The sequence below is a fragment of the Vicia villosa genome, unplaced genomic scaffold, assembly GCF_029867415.1.
Source record: "Vicia villosa cultivar HV-30 ecotype Madison, WI unplaced genomic scaffold, Vvil1.0 ctg.000852F_1_1, whole genome shotgun sequence".
Classification (NCBI taxonomy): domain Eukaryota; kingdom Viridiplantae; phylum Streptophyta; class Magnoliopsida; order Fabales; family Fabaceae; genus Vicia; species Vicia villosa.
Window position 1 is genome coordinate 425,400 of NW_026705380.1, and position 7,231 is coordinate 432,630.

The 7,231-nt window shown below is 35.5% G+C and overlaps 1 long non-coding RNA gene across 1 annotated transcript; it reads right to left on the bottom strand.

Annotated features, from left to right (window-relative positions):
* Nucleotides 1-4,385: 4,385 nt before the first annotated feature.
* LOC131631627 (uncharacterized) lies at nt 4,386-5,647 on the bottom strand. Its single transcript, XR_009292749.1, has 3 exons — nt 5,294-5,647; nt 5,106-5,156; nt 4,386-4,910 (listed from the first exon to the last, which is right to left on the bottom strand). It is a non-coding gene; the product is annotated as an uncharacterized LOC131631627 (long non-coding RNA).
* Between the last annotated feature and the right edge of the window lie 1,584 nt (nt 5,648-7,231).

Sequence of the window (7,231 nt, forward strand, 5' to 3'; positions counted from 1 at the left end):
GGCATGTGAGACAAAATTTTGTAGAGAATCAAATTTCCTTCAAAATGAGCTTTGGAAGGAAAATTTTGGATGTTCCATGTGAGAGTTATGGCTGGTCAAAGTTCAGTTGACTTTTCCTATGAAAAACCCTATTTTAGAAACTTTTTGAATTGTTGATTTTTTATCTTTCCTTGATGAACCATGATCAATTCTTGATCAAATGGTGAATGATACTTCAATACGAGGATCTTGACAAAAAATCAGGAGTTTTGACTTTGCTTTGACCACAGTTGACTTTTAGGTCATCCTAGTCGACTGTTGGCTTTCTAAACAATTGAGTGCCCAATCCTTTGAGATGAGACTTTGATACTTGTCATAAAGGTAATGTGAAATATATTGAGCCATATGAGATGTCTTGGAGCCATTGATTCACTGACTTTCCTTTGAATGAACCAAACCCTAGTCTCAGAGCCTTGTATAGGAGAGTGTGTCTAGGAGCCTTGTGTATTAATTTGAATTTGAATAGGAGAAGATGTATGGGCAAATTTTGGGGTATGACAGATAGACTTGTGGCAAACGATGACCCTCGATGACCCGCATATCCAATGAAAGGACTACCTACCGTCCTTATGGTATGGATATCCCTTTCAAACGAAAGACTTAAAGAATAATAAAGACAAACTTAGGGTAGGTGGCTCTTAACTGCTTGCTCGCAACATTCAAAAATCAAATGCTTTTCACACCTCCTTTTCAAAAAAAATTCCAAAAGGCTACACTTATTTACAAGTTAAAGTACTTGTCCAAAAATCTTTTCTAAACACAAACACAACACTTTTCAAACAAACAAACAAGTGAGCTAAGCAATTAAGAGCTCATGGTTAACCATGGATACAAAGGGTGCGTACACCTTCCCTTTGTATAAGCTACCCCCGAACTCAAAATCTTTTAAAAGGTTTTTCCTGTTCTTTTTGCCTTTCCAATTGGATGAAATAAAAAGTCGGTGGCGACTCTTGCTATCCACAACATTTTAAAAAGTCAGTTCTCCCACTGTATCACAGCTTCTTAAAAGAATATTAAACAAATGTTTAAGTACATACAACACAGGAGTGTTGAGAAAGATCTGAGCAATAGCTCCTTGCTTTTACAGGATTATACAAAGATGTTTTTGATATTTGTTGATGTGCATGTTGTAGTAATATTCTTATCTTCTTTTTCTTGTCCTCTTCAGCTTCAGCTTCATACCATTGTACCAGCTTGTGCTTTTCTTTGATTGAGGTTCAGTGTATTCGCATTGATGTTGTAGTTTCTCTAACATTGGCATGCATTTTGGTAAAACCAACCTAGGAGAAACATGTTGAACCAAATTTCCTGACATACATATCTCAATATGTCGAACAAGGTGTTCCAACAAGGAAGGTATGACATCGTGTTTGCAGGAGCTGATATGTCAAGTGTATCAGTCGTTTTATTAGCTACAAAATCCTTTTTAATTAGCTACATAATATTTTAGAATATAAAGTTAGCTTATGAGCCATCCAAGATCGATTCAATCAGAAATATATGTTGGTTTTCACACTCTCTATAATTGGATACAATTTAGGAAAGTTTGGAATGAAGACCTATTTTCTTGGAGAACAAATAGCACACTTTGTGCAGCATCTTTGCTGCGTTTTTTAGCCCAACACAGTCTATACTAGTCCTATAAATAGACTAGTTGAAACCTAGTTTTAGGTGGAACTGATATTTATATTTTGTTAGGGTTCTAGGAATTCTTATTTGGTTGTGCTGTAAGTTCCATAGTTGTTCATTCACAAACCTTTAGATGTTGAATATTTGATCTCCGAAGCTGTTAAGCAAGGAGTGTTATTGTCAATTCTCATAAGCTTTTAAGCATTGAGAATTTTGTGTATTTGAAGAGTGTCTTCTACAGTTGGTTAGTTGTGTTGTTTGTCACAGGTTGTGATTGAAGGGATTTGAGGAGGGCCTCATACCTAGGTGAGTCTTAGGTAGAAGTCATAGGAAGGGTAGTGATTAAGTGAGAAGTTGTAAACCGAAGGTTGTTTAACTTTGAATTGATACTATCGTATATTTATTTCATCTCTGGCTTGGTAGCCTCCATAGTAGGAAGGTTGTTTCGAATTGGGTAAACACATTCTTGTGTCTTTTATTTTTCTGCATTGTTTTTACTACTGTTATCAACTTGTTCCATAGCTGTTAGTTCTCAGATATTTGTGTCATGACATTTCTTCAACATCACATATCTGATACCATAATTTCAGATGTAGCATTGCAGCTTTAGAATTTGCGACGGACAACCTCTTCAACTTATGGAATTCGCAATAACAACATCTTCGGCTTTTGTAGTTGCAATCCTTAGCTTTGGCTTGGTCAGCTTCCAGCACCTTTTAGCATTTCACTTTCCAGTGGATTTGGCTTATTGCAGTGGCAATCAGCAACATTTCTTCTGAAGTCTTGATCTTCATATATAGTCTTCAGAGAAAGAGTCGTTGAGAGGATAGAAGAGTCTTTTCTTAAGAACCAACAGTTACTTTCCAACAAATATAAGTGAGGTGTTGGATAGTAAAACATGTCACTTCCTTAGCATGTGGCTTGCAGCTTTGACGTGATGGCGTGGAAGACATCTTTTTGAATATTACTAACATCTAGATAAGTGTGAGTTGTAGAGCAGACTGTTGTACTGAATTTTCTTAAGAAAGTCTCTTGATCTTATCTTCAAATGATGTACTTCTGGTTCTGAAGTAGTAAGCTTGGAAGAGATCACTTTCTTTTCTTTGTTCTTCTGATGATGTATTTGATGAGTAGTTCATAAACTACTTTGTTGGGAAGCATAAGAACATCATAACCAATTGGGAGCAGAACTTTGTCTTTCAGAAATAATGATAGCAACCTTTTTGAAGTACGACGCATAACTTCATAGATCAAATTTGTATATGAAGAGATAACTGATTTGAGAGTGAGACAACACGAGCAATACAAGCCACAGTGTTAGAGTCCTTTCAGAATAGAACAATGTCTTCAGATAATAGTTCAACAACATATTTGAGGAACACGTCTAGATATCTGAACAAGAGTCATCAACTAAATTGTATTTTTTATTTAATCCTTGTTAGCTGATCTTTGACTATGTCTTCAGAGTAATGAGCACCATCTCTTCTGACGAACATATCTTTGACATTTGATCTTAAAGTGACAGCTTGCATCTGATGTAGACTTTGATTTTGATATGGAGCGACAACTTCTTGTAGACCTTCTGGAGACACTTGAGACTTCTGAAGCAGCAGCTTGTTGAGAAGTATACTGGAGATACTCTTTATGAATGCCGTTCATCATTCCTTAAAACTAATGATGTACCTATAGAGATGAGAGAGAGAGTAGTCTTTCTGACGATAACATTTATGAGGATTCTTTAGACAATGGTCTTGAATCATACAGAGCTTTCTGATTTGCACACTTAAGAAAACATTAGAAACAAAATCGTTTACATATAAAATATATGTGTTGTTATCATCAAAACTTAGAGATGAAGTGTAGAAACAAATCTTGTTCTAACAGACCTTTCTATCCTCATAACGTCTCTTTTAAAAGCTATAAAAGAATATCAAAGAATTGTTAAAAGAGCTTATACCGCATCAATTGCTGAAGCTATGCTAGTTGGAGCCAAATAAAAAGAGAGATAGATAATATGAAGAGAAATAAAAGAAAGAAGAGAAATAAGATAAAGAAGAACACTACAAGATGCCACCAAAATACGGATCCAATACATCTGTGTAGAATTATGTAAAAGCAATGAGTTGTTGCTCGTAACTTGCTCAGCCAATTGAAGATAACAATGTTCGACTAAATAAATCCAATGATTTTGGTTTATAAAACAAATGTGATAAACAGAGACAGTAAGTGAATCTGATGTTGTCATAGGAAAGAAAGCCGGACTATGCTACCCTAAACAGACAAGAATGATGTTTTGTCAATCGACTAATCACATTATATAGAGATTTAGGAGATGCTTCTAAGTTTACATGCTATCACATATGTGGGACGACCGATTATCATACCCCAAATTTGTCCTAGCCCTTTTAATTTTATCAGGCTTATATGAGTTCACCTGATCAAATGTTGCTCCTCATCATTACTTATGTTGCAAGCTATCTTGGTTCTAATTTTCTCAAGGAAAGAAGCTTTAGAAGAAATGCATGTTGGAAAAGGAGTGAAATTGAAAATATCCACTTAAGTTGACTTTTGGTCAACCGAGTCAACCATGGAGGGTTGAGTTTGGTAGACCAAGTCGCATTGACCTCTTTCTTGGTACTTGACTATAACCATATTTTGGAAGCATTTTTTTCAACAAAGAAGGAAATCATTCATTTTCTATTAGTTGAAATACAAAGTCAAAATTCAAGTTCAATCACATACTACAAGGAATTCAATTAGAATGAGTTGTTACAAAAGGGAACCGGAAATTACATGAAAGTCCATGTTGACTAAAATTCAAACAAATTTCATAAAAAAAACGGTATATCGTTTCTAAGTCTTCAACTTCACCACCTCCCATCACCCTTACTCCTCATGCCAAAGCTATGCTCATCGCTTCTGCATGTATATCATACAGCACCTGCAGAAGAAAGAAGGAAATGGGTGAGTTTCAGGTTCACAACATGTGGGAATCAAAGCCTTTGGCCATGCTATTCCAGAATACACTCAAGTTTTCTTCGCAACCGATTCGCTCATATTCATCAACATAACACGCCTTCGCCCAAGCTTCAACCTGCAATTGGATCTGTGTCCTTCATTCAGCGTATCACTGGTTAACATCGACCATTCATATGCTTGTGGACTCAACAACTTTCTTCATCAAATTCTGCAGTAAAAATCAATTCAAAATGTGCAGCATCATCATCATTATTGTTACAGCCCTGCATAAAACCACAAACAATTGGTTCAAAATACAAAACCAAATACACACATTCATATGTCATCTTCATAAAGTATACCATTCATAAGCCAATACATACATCTACACATTTAATACCAAGTCTCTTTAGACTTTTACTAGCACTGTCAAAATCCAAAAAAAAAATATACAGTAGCATAAATCTACACATTCATACCAAGACATTAGCAGCATTTTTTTTAAAAACGTAGTCACCTCTATTTCAACCCTGCACACAATCAAATGAAACATAAAATAACTAACATTTAGTTAACTCTTGTCACAATCATCAAACTCTAACTTTCAGTTCTCACTTAGCGAAGGAAAAAAGAAGAAGAAGAAGAAGAAGAAGACGGAGAGTATTACCTGAGTTTCGCGGTGGTCGGGAATCTCCGTTCTTTGACTCTTATCTGTGCATCTATGATCCAATTAGAACTCCACTTGCTTCAATTTCATAATATCGCGCTTGAATCCAAGGTCCCAATACCTAGGGTTTCTCTGTAATCGTAGATTTAGCGAGTTAGGGTAAAAATTGGGAAAAGAAGGAAGGAGATTTGAGGAGAGGGATTCAAGGACACGGTGGCCGGAAGAATTTCACGACGGCGCTGTAGGTTTTGATCGGAGACGGTGAGGGAGCGCCGTTCGTCTTCGTGAGAGAGGAGAGGGTGAAACTGAGAGAGGATCTGAAGAGTCACAACAATAAACCTAATTTCACCTTTTTTTTTATTTTATTTTAATTCTTTTGTTTTTATTTTATTTTATTCAGTAGAATAAACAACTCTGAACAAAAATCTGATAAAACAAATGGTGAGTGGAAATTGGACTGAAACCATTGGGCCAAAATCAACTACACCCCTACCATGGCCCATAACACTCTTTTTGCAAACCATAACAATAAAAGAACCCTGTTGGGTCATTGATTGGGCCATGCGCCCACCATTGCTGACTAACACTATCATTTTTCAGTCTACACCCCCCTTGATTCATAATTTTCAAATTAGAATTAGGATTTTGTTTCTCTAGTTTTTTCCATTTTTTTAGGGTTCCAAAACAATAAAAACCATTAAAATTTTGTTAGATTTTTAGGTGTTTGTTGACATTAAAAACTCATAAATATACTTTGATTTTCTTAATTGAATTTAGATTAGTTTAATTTTGACATGTAATTGAATTCCTTCATAAAAAAAGCACATAAAAATATATTAGTATTTTTGGGTTAGTTTCTCATTCTTTTTGTATCATTCTTATGACATATTTTGTGTAGTTTTTTGTATGATTGTTTTACTTGTTTTTAGACTATTTTTATACCTATAATTTTGCTTCCAATTTGCATGTTACCTTAGACTTTAGGACTTGTAGATCAGGCAACAACAATTAGGTTAGTGGATTAGGTTAGTCCTCCTTTATTCATCCTTTTTCTTTTTCAACTTTAAAACACTTAATCAATAAAGAGGTGGATCACATTTTATTTACCTAAGTGGAATAGAAGTGAGTGGGTGTATTCTCTGATCTGCTTCGACGCCACTTATACACTCTTATGTGATTCAACTCGCAAAATAAACTCCCTTTAAAAAACACTCAAATCAAAAAACACTCAAAATACCTAATAAAGGTTCAAAATTAAAACAAAGTAGAAATATGATGAGTGACCCCGTAGTGAGAATTGTTCATCATCCCTCTACAATTAAAAAACATAAACCAAGGTTCCTTCTCCTCTAAGAACAAGTTAAGTTCATTCCATACTTAGGCGTGTAAGTCTCCCAGGGTCGAGCATCGTGGATTATGACATTAACCTTTGTTCACCTAAAAAACACAAAACAAACAAAAACATTTGAGCCGAACTACGGCGCTCTGATTCCTGAAAAGGATATGTAAGCATTGGGTCGCAGGGCTTAAGCGAGCACAATTGTAAAAAATTCATTCTTTTCCCCGTATTTCTTTTGCATGCATACGCATTAGGCTTATACTTTAGACACACCCTTTAGATAGAAACAAACATAGGTGGATACCGTCGAGTACGAAGGACGTGAGGGGTGATTGTACCTTCCCCTCGCGTAACTGATTCTCGTACCCAGTTTCTCTGATCGAAAGACCTTGTTCTTATTCTTTGTTAGGTTTTCTGATATTTCTTTCCCTTAATGAGATAAATATATTAGTGGAGACTCTAGTCATTTTTTCGCGAGCGTGCGGCACCGATTAGGTACAAAAGAAAAGAAAAACCCATGAAATTAGTGATATCATTGCCTTCGTTTTGTCACGCACTAATTTCATGGGTTTTCAGGTGGAAATAAGAATATACAGTGT